Source organism: Canis lupus, chromosome 8, assembly GCF_048164855.1.
Source record: "Canis lupus baileyi chromosome 8, mCanLup2.hap1, whole genome shotgun sequence".
NCBI classification, from domain to species: Eukaryota; Metazoa; Chordata; class Mammalia; order Carnivora; family Canidae; genus Canis; species Canis lupus.
In genome coordinates, this window is record NC_132845.1 from 24,268,446 (window position 1) to 24,282,414 (window position 13,969).

Below are 13,969 nucleotides of genomic sequence, written 5' to 3' on the forward strand. Positions count from 1 at the left end.
ATTTTAAAAGCAGTCCAAATATTAATGTATACAATTTTAAGGGAACTATAAATTAGTTTTATCCCAAAAACCAGAGGAATGGCCTCCTCAGTGTCAAGGTCAACTCTACTTCTTCAGGAAAATCCTTAACCTCTAGATTAAATTAACACCCTCATCCTGCCTAGCATGTACTAAGAAACTTAATAAAATTCAACTATTATTTTCCTTCTTATTTAACGACTTTTTTCTGCTAACATATAAATCCTGTAAAGTCGGGGATTATACTGTTCTGTAGACCCTATAAGCGCCAGTACCTAGCTGAGTATTTGGAGCACAGAAGGCGATTAAATGACGTTGAATGAATGAATAAAGTAATGAATAAAAAAATTCAGCCCATCTCCATTTCCATCTTGTCAAAAATACCCCAACTTTCTCAATCTTTGTAACTCATCTTTAAATTGTCTACTCATTCCACAGTTCCGTGAAATTATGAAGACTAGAAGAGAACTGTGGAGAAGGTGATAATGAAGCCATTCTCATAGGCAGTGGGTTCTGAGATAAATTCTGTAAATTTAAAAAGTTTCTTGTTGTGGTCTCATCTTTAAACTGTAACATGCCACACAATTTTCTCTTTTCCCATTACCCCTTGATGCTCCAGAAACAACTACTCTAACATTGCCTCACTTTCTACCTCTTAGCCTTTCTACTTATTAACCACAACGGGCCTCTTTTCCTTACAGTTTAGTATCTAGTGTTTCTTATTCCCATCCTGCAGTGTGTGTGCCTGTTTTTTTTTTTTTTTTTTTTCCTAAAAGGGTAAAACACCAATAAATGAAGATAAATTATTGGCTTTGTTCCAAAACAAGCTTGTTGTTTTAGGACCCCAAACTGTCTCAAACATCATTAAGAAGCAGCAGGCCACCCAAGGTTGTGCATCAATTAGCAATTAGGTCACACATTGGGTGGTTGGAGGCACTCAGCCTTTGGCCTTGTTCCTTGCAGCACACCCAAGCAGGGCACCAGTATCCAAACAATGCCCACCCTGCTGTATCTTGTTCCTTAATTGGGATAACTTAGAGATGCTAATGTGCACAGGCAGGCCCTGTCGCTCCAATTAGGCCTCATTAGTGGCTCTGCCAGTGGTGACCACTGCAAAGTGATATTTGCTCTTGGGAAGGCTTTGTGAGGTGCTCCGGGTTCCTGCAGAGAAGCAGTAAGGACATGTTTTACACTCTATCCAGCAGCAAACTCCTTCCCTCGATCTTCTCCAGCCCCTGTCAGTTTAGAGAGTATTACTTTTCGCGGTTCAGTTTTACGACCATTACTACTGCTGCCTGGGGCAATAGGTGGAAATTCTGACAGACACCCACTTGGAGAGGACTGGTGTATGCGTCCTCCTTTCCCTCCACCCCTCATTGATTTTTAATGAAATATAGAAAATTTCTTCAGAGACTGGCTTCTGAAACCCAAAGACAATTCCTCCTTGAACCCCAAAGTATCCCATAAATAATTTTTAGCTGTCTAAAAGCAAAAACTAGAAGACAATCATCTTGAAAAATGCATAGGGAATGAAGAATACAATTTGTTTTAAAGTGAGAGAGAATTCAAAATGACAAATTTTGAGAATGATGCTGTTAAATTCTCCACAATGGGAAACTGGTCATTGGTCTAACCAAACCTTAGAGAGAGGCACATGTCCACACTAACAGAGGACTGTAGACATTTTAGTCCTTGCAAATTTAGTTTAAAAGGAGAGACACAATGTGATCCTTCATGAGGGTCATTGACACTATTCCATCTAGTTTATAACCACTTTTAGAGTTTAGCTCACAATCCTTGCAGACAAGAGCTCCTTAAAGACAAGGATGGCAAAACAATAATTCCCTGCATTGGGATGGGGCAAGACTGGGTGGACATGTGATTAGAGCCTCCTGCTCTATCCCCTCAATTCACTAAAATGTCATTAGAGTTCTTGTTTTAATATTTTCAATTTTTTTCTTAAGAAAAGGAGGGAGTGAAATAAATACACCTAATGGATAAGACTAGAGACAGACTGATCAATAACAGATGACATTAAAAAATGGCAGATCTAACAGTGTCACTTCCTTGCAATTAGTTATTTTTAAAAATCCTTTTTCTCTTTTTCTTTCTTTCTTTCATTCTTTTTTCTGACTATTCACATTCCAGCAGCTGCCTGAACTCCTGGTATTGTAGTATGTATCAAGACATTCACAACCTAAAGAGCTGTTAGGAGAATCATAAGAGTAGAGCTTTCCTAGTGGCCATTTCCATCATGTGATTTTTCCTCCTAGTTACTTGCATCCTTCTTCCTGCCCCTTGACTTGTATGAGCAGTTGCTGCAGAGATGGCAGGATGTCAATGCCCCCAAAATTGAACCTGTGATTTGTTTTTCTTTGATTTATGTTCTTGTAGTCAATAAACTTTATAAAGGAAAGTATCAGACTGAACAATCAATCAAAGATAAACAGATTCCTGTCCTTTAAAAGCATTTCAGCCCAGTAGGTGAGTGCCTCATTCATCTTTTGCAGGCATGCTTTTGGCCTTTCCACTGAGACACAACCGACTGCTCACTACAGGCAGCTTTTCTACCAAAGGGCTGCTGCAGTTGAGCTGAGATTCATCAATTTCATGGCACCAGTGGTCCTGATATGGTATCATTTTCAGGATCTAAATGGTTAAGCATGCTGTTTGCATGCTGAGACCTGGCCTTTCCATCTACCGGTGAAAGGGGAGAGAAATGAGTAGTTTTAAACACCTAGGTTTACACTGTATAGCTCTATAAAAATTCTTATGTACTTTTCTTTTTATTTTAAAAAGCCAAATTCCTTCCTTGCAAAAGAGAATTCCCTCTTCGTTCTATTAGTGGTTTCTGAATCTTCCTTCGAATAAGGCAAATGTCATCCTGCATTTTTTGCTTCTCCACAGCACAGATGGTGTGCATATGCAGATTGGTGATTTTCTAATCAATACAGTGGCACTTGGGAATATCTGTAAGTATTGTAATAATGCATTAGTCAGGAGTGATGTTGTAACACACTGAGATCATACACATAAATCTAAGACACCATGTCTAGACACTCCAGGGAAGATGGCATGGCATGGGTTAGAGCAGGCATTAAGGGAGGGCAATATTTCAAATATGATGGGAAAATAATGCAATTTGCAGACTTTAATAAAACCACTGGGGAATTAATTTCAGTAGGGGTACATTCTCTCCCCAAACATTCTCATTCTTATGTTTGCTTCATGGACACTTGTAATGAGATACTTTTCACCTGTTATCTCAGGCATAAACACAGAATGGGATCTGCGAATTGAGCTAGATTTTTAATGTGCTGAATATGAAAATAATCCCTTTTAGGTAGTGCTTTAGCTGTACAAAAGTGCATTATGCAAACAACACATAGACAGAATAAACCTTAGAGATTCAGAGTTAGAAGAGCTTATAAATTAATCTCCTACACATACCTTGAGCGTGCACAGAGTCCACTCAATCATAAAACTTGACCAACTGAACCAGCAAAGTTTTAATAGGGATGGGTTTGATGATGAAAAGTGAAAACAATATTAAATATACATCCATTTTAACACTTCCCAAAAGTTACAGGCTGGTTATAGTCTCTGCTACCTTCAAGCCATTTGCTCTTGAGTCCTTTATTTTAATCAACCAAACTCAGTTTAAATTCTTCAGGCTGATGACGGACCTGATGTCATACACTCGCCTTAACAGAAATGCTGTGATAAAAATGTTAAATCAAATGTAGCCAGAAATGAAAACTGTATTTTCAAGCCAAACACAAGTATAGAATGCACAGACTGGCCCCAGACCCCCTGCCTGTTCAAGCAGTAACACAACAGGCCCCTGGTTCCACACACTGCTTAGCCTGTCCTCTGGTTGTCATTTTGGTCCCCTGCTGCCCAAGCGAAGTCCCCTCAAGTCTAAGGCCAGTTCGGTGCTTCTAACACTCTGAAGGCTTTTCAATTAAAATGCGAGAGAAGTGAAGGCTAGTTGGAATCAACCCAATTATCTCTGTAGCCATAGAAATGCACATGATAAATGAACTCCAACCTTTTCCTTTCTGATGACAACTTGGGCTCTGAATAGAGGTGTGATTTTTTCTTTTTTTTTTTTTCTTTTCCCTTTTTTTTTTTTGAATGTGAGGAAGAATGTGGTTTTCTTTAGTAGAGAGTGAAACACCACTTCCTTGGCAAAATATCTCAAGGCATAAGTTTCCAACACCTGTATAATTTGGTTTTATAAAGGCATAGGCTTAGAAAAAAAATTTTTGTGGTCTCACACTGTCCCTGCTGTCCTGAGGGAAAGTACTTTGTAGCATCTTATTTGCAGAAGTCTCTTCTGCAGCCTTATTGATTCATTTCCTTATTATGCTAATTTTAAATTAGTGTTTCTAAATATTTTCCTCTGTATCTTTCTTTCAAAAATCGTTTTTAAAGGGGGAATAAGAATACACACAGAACATAATAAATCTGTCTCATTTCCTAAGCCCTGACCTACTTCCCTCTTGGTGAAAAGCCCTTTTATTTACATTGCTACTACTGGACATAAATTTTGTGGGAAAGGTAATTAAAAAGCTCAGTAAGAGCAGAGGTCAGCCTACAGTTTTCCATATTCCTTGGTTCTCCTCCCATTCACACTCACCCAGAGGTCCCTCAGTCCATGTTGCTCAGTGCATAGAATGGCCACAGAGTACTTCAGGAACACCTCAGTAAGTAACATCCACTGCAAACACAAGACACAGTTGCTCTCCCTTTCACATTGAGGAAAACTAGAAAATTCCATCCTAATATTTCTTCTATAGCTCTTATTTTATCCCACTATTTTCTTTTTAACTTTATCAATCTTTCTGTCAAGTGAAGAGTACATGAGTCCTTGTCCTTTTTTGTCAGTCTGCCTATAGTTCAAAATCCTACTGGACTTTATCCCATTTGAATTCTTAGTCATACTATAATCAAAACTTAAATCATCATGATCTTTTCGCTATCTTTTTCTGTCTTATTCTCAGGACCACTTTAATTCCCTAGTTGACATTTAAACATTTTATGATAGCTATCACCAAAATATGTGTAAGACTGTGTCCTTGCAAACACTAACAATTTGACTCACTTTTTATAATCCACTTCACCAATGATCTGATTATCCACTGTCAGTTTCTCCTGGCTCCAGAGAAATTTGAGATGATCATATGATCACAGAGATAATGAGTATTCACTTTTGTTTAATATTTTGTAGTTTACAAAAGTGCATTTGGGAACATGAAAAATAGTAGTCCTGGTTGGGGAAAAGAAGAAAAAGGAATAATTATTAAACAGCATGTATGCATGATCCTTCTCGTGAGTCAATGCTAAGGATATCAGCCTGAAGTTGATGGTTGAAAGGTGTTTATGAGGGGTTGAGCATTGTTATCAGAAGGAAGAGATCTCAAAAAAGAGACATTACACTGTCCCTCAGAATGGGGTCAATGAAGGGACAGCCACAAAATCATAGAATTCTTCATATCAAGATCAATCACAGGTAAAATTATTTTTCAGGAGACCAAGTTCATTTCTACATTTTAACTTAATCTCTTATTGTGGCCATTTCTTCCCCAAGACCATCAAAGCTGTTTGAATTATATAATAACAACCTTGAGGCTTACACTCCATGATCTTGTCCAGCATTGGATCCCACATGTGACAGAAGTTCAGAGGGAAGACTGCACTAAAATATCTGTGAGAAAAACTGATTTCTTTGGCTTAAGGCTTTGTTTGCCTGATAAAATGCAAATATCCCTGTGGAAGATAACATTTTGTTAATCACTTATATTTCAGTATTAATGATATTATTAGATCTTTACCTAATAACAAGTATTAATGCACAGTTCTTAGAAGCTTATGGCAGAGAATATCTCAGAGAAATGAAGAGTGTGTCACCCAACTGGGGAAGGAGGTTGGGGAGAAGTGAGAATAGTGAGAAAGTCATAACAACTGAAATCTAGTGACACTGAAAACTCATTTCTTGCTAATCATTATGCCCTGAACTGTCCCTACCTGATGTTGCAACTATGGAACAGGTATTTCTAAAATAATAAACAAGTATTGCTAAAATAAACAGTTCTCTGTCTACTCTCCATTTGACTCAAAATTGAAAACAGGCACTAATTACCATTTCCCCAGAATGCAACATTATGCCCAGAGATATGGAGCATGGGGTAAAAATGCAGATTTCCATTTTGTGGTGTTTACCAGGAATGCTGGGCTCCCTCAGTCTCCTCATTCTTAGTCCCCTCCTATTTTCTACAGCAGATCAATTTATCATCAGATGGCAGATTACTGATTAAACCAGTCTTAGAATCAGTTTAAGTCTGAGTCCTCTAGAGACAGAATCTGGCATTTCAAGGGCTATGGGTTTCATTCTCTCTCTCCCTTCCTCCAATCATTTTAAACAAATGACAACATAAAGTTCTTAGAACAATGCTGAAAGTAATTTGAATTATTCACAAAATATTATTTCTCTATACTATTTTTATTCTTTTTTGCAACTACATTTTTTTTTACCAATTGTGCATGAAAATAAGAGGACTATTTTTTTCTTCGTTTCTCTTCTGACATTATTGAGATAATTATTATGTAATATTTTATATCAATAATGCCATATAGGGATGCCTGGGCAGCTCAGCGGCTGAGCGTCTGCCTTCAGCTTGGGGTGTGATCCCGGGATCTGGGATCAAGTCCCACTTTGGGCTCCTTATGGGGAGTCTACTTCTCCCTCTGCCTCTGCCTCTCTCTCTGTGTCTCTCATGAATAAATAAATAAAATCTTTGAAAAAAATAATGCCATACAAAAATAAAATGCCATTTCAAAGTATCTGCATTAAATTAAATTGCCTGAACAGTCTGGTAAAGTGGATGAGCACCGGATCTGTAAGTCAAAGTAGACCCAGTCCCAGTTCTGGCCTCCCTTGGCAACTCTCACAGCCGATCTAGGACCCAGGATCCTCTTGTAAGATAAAGGGGCTGGACCCTTTAGCAACAACAGGATTATTCCATCTTGTCTGCCAACCCAGACCAGTTTGCTAGTTGATTATTTGAACTGCTGTGTTAAGAAGGACTACAATTCCCAGTCCTTGTTCTTCCACTGACCGGCAACATCTGTCAGAAGCAAAGTGGTAGAGTGTAGTAGGACCTGGACCAGATTCTGCTGCACTGGAGCTAGATGATCTTAAAATGGTCCTCTTACCTCTGGAAACTCCACTCTCAACTACAGAGTAATTTATTTTTGTTGTTTTTAAAAAAATGTACAGAGGTATAAAACTGAAAATTATCAATTTATATTTTAAAGAAAGCTGAATATTATCAATAAGTTATATATTTAAAAGTAAAATAAGTTATTAATAGGGCCAGGTAAGCTTTATATTTATATAAAAAAATTGTCTAGTATCAACAAATTCTGCCGTACTATTTTAATCTATTTTGTCGACACCCAGTGCTTAAGATAAAAAAAGTCATATAGTTCAATTCTTTTTCTTAGTGCTGCTGGCACTGGGGTGAAGTAATTCCACCCGAAAAAAAAATATTTATGGGATTTCATATAGCCTCATATGTTTCAGATGAACCATACTTTTCATCTAAAAGTACATGATTCTTGTCAGGAACTGTGACAGGCAGTGTTTAAGTCTCATTTTATACCAGCATATTCAATATGAAAAGATTATAATCTATGGTTGATATTAAATTAGGAAATCCCATGTGATCACACCGTATCACAAGTTGGGAATAACTTTATTATCATCTTGTCTTTTTTTTTTTTAAAGAAAAAAAAGTCTTTCTTTTCCTTAATCGGCAATATACCCTGTAAATAATGTTGTTCCCTTCACACTGAAAACCATTTAATTCCCCATTATCTCACTTCATTAGCCAAATGTCCTGTTTAGGCAAACTCTGAATATAAAGCACATTATAATGTAGTAGGAAATAATATTTAGAAACAGCCTTTAACTGAAAAGAAAAACTCAACAAAACAGAAGTCAATGCAGATGATATGTATTCATTACATTCCAGGCTATTTATTTCAGAGATCTAGTTCTATTATGATTGACCTTGAAAATCAACCGGGAGAAATTTCCACATGTTATACTAAGTTAAACATGAATTCTGGGACAGGCAAAAGTAACAAAAGTTAGAAATTAATTTTTGGTAAAAATTTTGAATATAAAAAAGACCTTGGACCAAACTAGAAGGGCATTAGGGACCAGGAAAATCCTGCGTATCACCAGCCCATATCCCCATCCATCAGGAAAATCCTTTGAAATGTAGAGGCATATGAAGGAGTACCTTTAATAGAAAAAAATGGTTACAAAGAAGAGTTTGCACTGCGTGTATAAAGGAAGAAGGCCATCCCCAAGAGAGAGGTATGGGAGAGGCCATGGGCCACAAGCAAACAAACACTTCAGACATGTTAGCCTCTGCTGGTAAAACCACTTTCTTCATCCTCTCAGATTTCCATTCTCAGTTCACTGCTCACTCACTAAGACCAGGAACCTTTCCTTAAAATAATGGGACCTAAGACAGTCAACCAAACAGAAATGAGCCTTCATTGTTAAACTCAAGTAGTCACCTTAACTAGGAGCAGAGCTGCAAAGAACTGCTTTCCTCTCGAAGCTCAGAAAATGAGACATAGCAAATATCAGGTAGGCCTTCCTGCTTCAGTTACTTCTTCACACTAACTAAAGGAGCTGTTTTAGATCCTTTTCAAGGATGAAAAAAAAGATCCCTGAAAAGCACAACCCATATATACTATGAAATAAATTTTCCATTCTTTACTTAGTACTGTAGTAGATGATAATATAGTATCATTATCGTAATGCTACTCCTCCCTTGCTAGGAATACCTCCAAGGGAGGATTACGTCTCTTATCCCATTGATGTCAGACTTAGTCATGTCTTCTTTGGCCAATGAGAAGCAGAAGTATCAAGTGCCACATCTGAGTAGAAGATTTGAAAGCCTTCATAATGTCACATGATTTCTCTTTTTCTCCATTTATGGGCCTGGCAAAGTGTTGCTAGAAAAAAAAAAAAAGTACATGCAGTTAAATTTGAATTACATAAACACCAAATAACTTTTTTGTACATGTATACCACAAATACTATATGGAACACATTTACACACATAAAAATCATTTATTGCTTATCTGAAATTCAAACTCAACTGGGTGTTTTATATTTTCATTTGCTATGTTTGGCAATCCTTATTCTGTAGGATCCCAGAGAGTAAGTATTCTATTGGTCTGTGTTCCAGAATAAAGAGCAGGTGCAATAAGACCTCAATGGATTTGAAGCCAACCAGAAATGCAATCAAGCTTTGTGGTCTCAAGCCACTTAGAGTTGGAGGTCACTGTTTCTGAAGTGCAACCTAGAGAAACATGACAGATAAAATCACCATACATTCCTCACTAAGATACTAATGAAGCCCTTAACTAGGAGAAGCTAGGGAACGTCCCTCTGGTTCTAGTCTGAATCCTTTCTATGATACTCTTCACATCAGCTTCTATGTCCATTGCTTATCTGCACTGGTTCAGTCCAATGCTCTTCTTTGTTGGTTTGTTCACTTCTTTTTATTAGAACCCCCTCAGTCTTCCTAATTGCATCTACTGTGAATTTGGTCTCCATGACACAGAGGTTTTACTCCCCTGACTATATGCATTTCATCAAAAGTATTTCTAATATTTTACCAATATTGATCAGTCCCTGGTTGCCACTACAGAAACTGGGTACAAATTCTGGAAATGCTAGAAAGTATATACAATCTCTGCAGAAATACTCACTACAAAATGTATTCTGGTTATGCAATGGTGGTTCCTACTAGTGACTGAATTCCACTAGACAGAGAGCCAGGGGACTGGCTTTACTGTGATGGACAGAGTAGATATGACAATTGGCCTCATGGAGTTTACAGTCTAAAAGGTTAGATAATTTCCCTTGACTTAAGAAAAATAAATATATTAAGTAAGGTTTGACTATTTTCTCCTCTTTAATCATCATGCCTCCAAATTTACTCACATGCTCTCTTGCTTTCAGTTTTATATCAGAATTCTCATATGTCCCTGTATCTGCAGTAGCTGCTGGTTAAACCTTTTTACCGTCTGCTAATATGAGCTTTATAATTTAATTTTTAATGCTCTTTTAAGTAAATTTATAGTTGGTTCCTTTAGAGAATAGGCCACATTTTACTCTTGTATGTGTTAATTCAAATATAGCACTCTACCAAATGCTCACTTTCAGTGGATGCAGGGCAAGAGGAGGGTGCAGTAAAAAAGAAAGAAAAGAAAAAAAAAAAAAACAGTCTTTACCTTCAAAGAGCTTATACTTCCAGAAAGAATTAAAGCTCATATCTCTAAAATAATTAACTATATATGGCACAAATAGTAAATGTTAAGAAAATGATTAAAATAATAACAGCTATAAGATTTCAGAGAATGAAGAGCCCTCTGCAGGCTCAAGAACTTGAGAAATGGGAATTAAATGTAGCTGTGAAGAATAAGCAAAAGTCTCATTGGGCGTAGAGAAAGAGGGCAGGGTCCTATAGGCAGGATACATGGCAAAAGAACTTAGGTGAGAATCAGCAAAGAGGGACTTTACAGAAATGATGAAGTGTCCCTGCCACAGGTATCCTAGGGGCAGCTTGTAACAGATCCAGAACACCAGACTCAAGAGTTTATATCCTAATGACAATGGATACAAATAAAAGTTTTGAACGAAATAATGACATAATAAATTCTAATTTGCCTCTTCTTAACAATATATTTGTCGCCTTTATTTTTTACATTAGATAGAGTCTAGACCACATATTTTTGGATCTGTGTGGGCATATATGTGTGTGAACACAGGTATATATGTGTGTATATCAATGCGACTGTTAACCATTCATGGCCCTAAGACTGCTTTCTGTTCAAAACTACATTTTCCTCTCATGGAACTGCAAAGGCAGAAGGTATTCATGACACATATTTTAATTGCAAGTGACAAAAACAAAACAACTTGAAAGGCTCACAGAAATAGGATTTATTGGGAGAATAATGAAATATCCCATGGAATTCAAGAAAAATCTCAAATGGAAGGGTCAATAATGTAGCAGGGCTAAGGCACTACCAGAACCACCAGGAAATGGAAGACTATCTCCAGTTAATGTACCTTTTTATTCATCTTTCCATTTCTCTTTCTCTTTGTGTAAACCAGTTGGTTCCATGTCATGGCATAAACTTGGCCACTAAAGGAGCTCTAAGATTAATTTACATTTAACATCTTTAATTACAAGAGAGATTGCCAAAACTCTCACCCTAAAATTCAAAATTTCACTAAGTAAAAAAAAAAAATCAGAGAAAGGCAAATACCACATGATTTCACTTATATGTGGAATCTAAAAAATAAAACAAATGCACAAACAAAAAGCCAAAACAGACCTATAAATATAGACAATAAATTGAGAGCTGCCATAGGGGAAAGGGTGGAACTATGGGCAAAATGAGTAAAGATGGGTAGGAGGTATAGGCTTCCAGTTATGGAATAGACAAGTCATGGGGATTATAAGTACAGTACAGGGAATAAGGTCAATAGTACCATAATAGCACTCTATAGTGACAGATGCTAGCTACACTTATGGTGTAGTGCAGCATAACATACAGACTTGATGAATATATTATACACTTGAAACTAATATAACATTATGTGTCAACTATACCTCAATAAAAATTAATTAAAAATTCAAAAATTGAAAATTTCAGGCAAGAGGTTCAGTGGCCCAGTTTGAATAGGATTCTAACTATTGAGTCAGTCAACTGTGGCTCCCAAGAGCAAAGTCCTATTGTATAAAATGGTCATTCTCATAAAAAATGTGGATGCCAAGAGTGGATATCCATAGAAATGTTGGAAATAGGCTACACACAGAAAAAGGTATCTTATCACAGAAGTCATAATTACAACCATCTTTTACATAGAGTGAATGTATAATTTTAACTAAAAGGACACCTATTACATAGAAATGCTAAATCATTACCCAAAGCTTAAAACAAACTGAGGTAATTCTATAGGCCACCAGAGTTTCAATTGTTCTACACTACTATATTTAAGGGCCTGGGCTTCATCTCTAATATAAAGACCAAAAAGGAAACCCAGAAGACAGGACACTGATGGAGAGGTGACCTGTGAATAAATAGCTCCAAATAAATACTGGTGTGACCACTAGTTTCTGAAAAACTAGAAGGGTCCCTTCAAAATGGCCCTGACCATGAATTATAATTGCCCCTTCAAATCTGCAAAGAGAAGATGGTGACATCAGCTACTACTATACAATTGTTTGCTGCCATTGTAAAATCGGTTGCTGTTAACAAGTACACATGGGAAAGAACAGTGTTGAGATTATCTCAAATGGGATTTTAACATCTTCAAACTTTTTATTAAGATTTATCTTTAAACTGATATTTTGAGAGGATATATCATCTCAGGAATTTGAAGTGCAAAATGTCAAGCTGCTATATGTACCTATTTGCATGTATGTGTGCTTCTGCACTGAACTTTTTAGTTTACTGCAATGTGCATTTCAACTGAAATAAGGGCCCTATCTAAAATTTCTTTGGCTACAGATCCCCTTCTCCTCATGCTCCACCTCACCACCTCTGCCTAGAATTTGCCTTGACTCAGGAATTGTTCAACTAATATTTATTAATAGATTCATGACATAAAACTGTAGAATCCCAAATGGTTGCATGCAAGATAGGCTGGGTAGTAGATGGAAAAAAAAAGATTAGATGTGGCAAAATAAATTTGGCATGGCTTATTAGTCTACATACATACTCTGTAGTGTGATGTCAATAAACATGAAAAGAAATAATTTTTTTCAAAAATGTTATGAGGCAAAGGAATTGATAGGGCTTGAAATTGAAAAACAAGAAATAAAAAGAAATAAGTAAAGGTCAATGTGAGTTTTTAAACTAGGAAAATCATTGAGTTAGGTGAATCTGGAGAGGTATTTGGGAAAGAATAAGTTTTAGAAGATAAAGAAATACTTAAATGAAAATATCTAATAATATTTTATTACTTATAGTTATAATATCTTCCAAAAAATAAACATGTTGAACATGCCTTGTACTGAATATAGGATCAAATCCAGGCAGATTATCGTCTGAGATGATAATCAAAACCATAAGGTCTTAGGCTTAAAAAATTTGAGGCAAATTTTATCTACACTGTCACCAACCTTTAAATTTACATATACAGAGGAGAGGAGGTAAGATGGCAGAAGAGTAGGAGTCCTTGATTCATCTGGTCCCCCAAACCTACCTAGAAAACGTTCAAGACATCCTGAAGACTTAGGATTCTAACCTGAGATGCAAAAGAACAGCTGGAACGCTACAGGGAGAAAAGTGATTGCTTCTGACAAGCCATTCTGCACTGGGCAAAATGACTACAATGAAGAATTCACTAGAAAAGAAAGAACCAGAAGTAATTCTCTGCCACAGACTTACTTGATATGGATTTAGGTAGCATGTCAAAGATACAATTCAGAAGTACAATCATAAAATTACTGGTAGCTCTGGAAAAAAAGTATAAAGTATTCTAGAGATTCTCTTACTGCAGAATTGAGATCTAATCAATCTGAAATTAAAAATACTTTAACTGAGATGCAGTCTAAACTGGATGCTCTAACTGCTAGGGTTAATGAGGTGGAAGAGAGAGTAACATCGAAGACAAGTCGGTGGCAAGGAAGGAAGCTGAGGAAAAAAGAGAAAAACAATTAAGAACCCACAAGGAAAGGCGTTGGGAAATAAATGATAGCTTGAGAATGAATAATATTCTTCTTACTGAGATCAAAAGAGATAGAGAGAGAGGGAGGGAGACAGGAACACAAAGTATATTTGAACAAATCATAACTGAGAACTTCCCTAATCTGGGGAAGGAAACAGGCATTCAGACCCAAGA

The 13,969-nt window shown here is 36.7% G+C and overlaps 1 long non-coding RNA gene across 1 annotated transcript in view; it reads right to left on the bottom strand.

The window, feature by feature from the left end:
- LOC140638013 (uncharacterized) overlaps window positions 1–13,969 on the bottom strand; it is a 481,686-nt gene that overhangs the window by 363,783 nt on the left and 103,934 nt on the right. The window contains exons 2-5 of the long non-coding RNA XR_012035131.1: window positions 8,887–9,057; window positions 5,646–5,790; window positions 5,126–5,290; window positions 4,661–4,741 (exon numbers count right to left, since the gene is read on the bottom strand). This is a non-coding gene — a long non-coding RNA (uncharacterized lncRNA). The remainder of the gene's footprint in view (window positions 1–4,660; window positions 4,742–5,125; window positions 5,291–5,645; window positions 5,791–8,886; window positions 9,058–13,969) is intronic.